Genomic DNA, 1,969 nt, shown 5'->3' on the forward strand with positions numbered 1-1,969 from the left:
TTAACCGTTGTCATCCTATACGATTAATCTGATTCCATGCGAGAAAACAAGTCTTTGCGGGTTTTTTTTTATCGTAAAGTTTCAATGGTAACTCCAATCAAGACGAAACAAGAGACGTTTCGATCGAGATTTTAAGGAGAACACAAGGATGGAGGTAAGGGCGAGTAGGAGCAAGCGAAGGAGTTTAGACGAGTCTTACTTGTTTTCGTCGTAAAATCTCAACGGAAACTCCGATTGAGACGAAACTAAAAGCGTTTCGATGAAGATTCAAAAGAGAACCTAAAGGAGGACCTTTCTGACGCCTGACAGGTCGCTATATAGCGAGTGAAGGTCTGACAAGTCGCTATGTAGCGAGTGAAGGTCTGATAGGTCGCTACGTAGCGATTGGAAGCAAGCCAAGAAGAGTAGTCCTACTTGTTTTCGTTGTAAAATCTCAACGGAAACTCCGATTGAGACAAAACGAAAAGCGTTTCGATGAGGATTCAAAAGAGAACCCAAAGGAGGACCTTTCTGAGGCCTGAAAGGTCGCTATGTAGCGAGTGGAAGCAAGCCAAGAAGAGTCCAACTCGTTTTCGTCGTAAAATCTCAACGGAAACTCCGATTGAGACGAAACGAAAACCGTTTCGATGAGGATTCAAAAGAGAACCCAACGGAGGACCTTTCTGAGGCCTGAAAGGTCGCTATGTAGCGAGTGGAGAGTTGTCTTGAGCTCGGTCGCTACGTAGCGACCGAGCTGTGTGAGTGCTCGGTCGCTACTTAGCGACTGAGTTGTGCGCGTGCTAGGTTGCTACGTAGCGACCGAGCTGTGTGCATTCTCGGTCGCTGCGTAGCGACCGAGCTGTGTGCGTGCTTGGTGGCAACGTAGCGACCGAACTTGGCTGGGGTTCGGTCGCTACGTAACGACCGAGCCTTGTGCGTGCTACGTAGCGACTGAGCTTGGCTAGAGGTCGATCGCTACGTAGCGACCGAGCTGTGTAATCAATTTGTTGTGCTTCCTTTTTCCGCGATTAACCTAGGGGTTTCTGCGGTTTTTGGGAGAACAAGTTTTACCCTTCCGAAAAGTTTTCAGAAAACGTGTTTTGGTAAAACCCTTACGCATTGAAACTTCTTTAGCTCGGAAATGAGCCAAACTTACGGAATTTGATAAAATTTATCATTTTCCTTTATGTTTAGACATAGAAATCGCAAGCTCGTTTAGTAGCACTTCCTGTTGGTGAAAAGTTGCGGCTAGGTTTTTTCGATTTTTTTTTAGGCACTATGGCCTTTGCGTAAGCGTTGGCCATAGGCGAAGTGGCGGCTGGGGTTGTCTTACCAGCGTTGTTGCGAACTGCGGTTTTGTCTTTCGTATTTCCAGACATTGCTTTGATCAAGCGTTTTGTGGCTGAGAGTTAGATTGATCCGTACCCCGCCCCCCCCTCCTTCTAGCGCCAAAATGTGGGAACCGAAATTCGCATTGTCACTTTCTGTTTAAATAAGGAAAGTAGGAGAACCCTAGTTTCCCAGAGGTCCCGGATATCTGCTAATACCACACGCTAAGCAATTAGAACACGAGAAAACAACGATAAAGTATAAGAAATCGTAAAAAGAGAGCAAAGAGAAGTCTTATTCCGAATTTGCGTATGAGCGTTTACAACAAGGTATAAGCCTGGGCTCGAGAGCTGTCAGCGAGATTCCTAGTTCTAACAACCCTAAGACGGGTAAACCTAATTGAGTCGCAGATCGAATAATAAAAACGGAAAGTTACCCAATTACTCTACGTGCTAAGTTTCCTCTGAAAAGTTCCCCCCATGCCTCTCGCCTAGGACTCCTTATATACTGGCTCCTAGGTCGGTTTACGCTTTTCCTCTTCTGCCCTTAAGCCTTCATAGAATAAAAATGGAGATATTCTATATTTTCCGATCTTCGTAATTATCTTCAAAATTTCGTATTTATCCGCGGAAACTTGACATTTATCTTTCCTTGCGAACCA

This window comes from Brassica oleracea, chromosome C2, assembly GCF_000695525.1.
Source record: "Brassica oleracea var. oleracea cultivar TO1000 chromosome C2, BOL, whole genome shotgun sequence".
NCBI lineage: Eukaryota > Viridiplantae > Streptophyta > Magnoliopsida > Brassicales > Brassicaceae > Brassica > Brassica oleracea.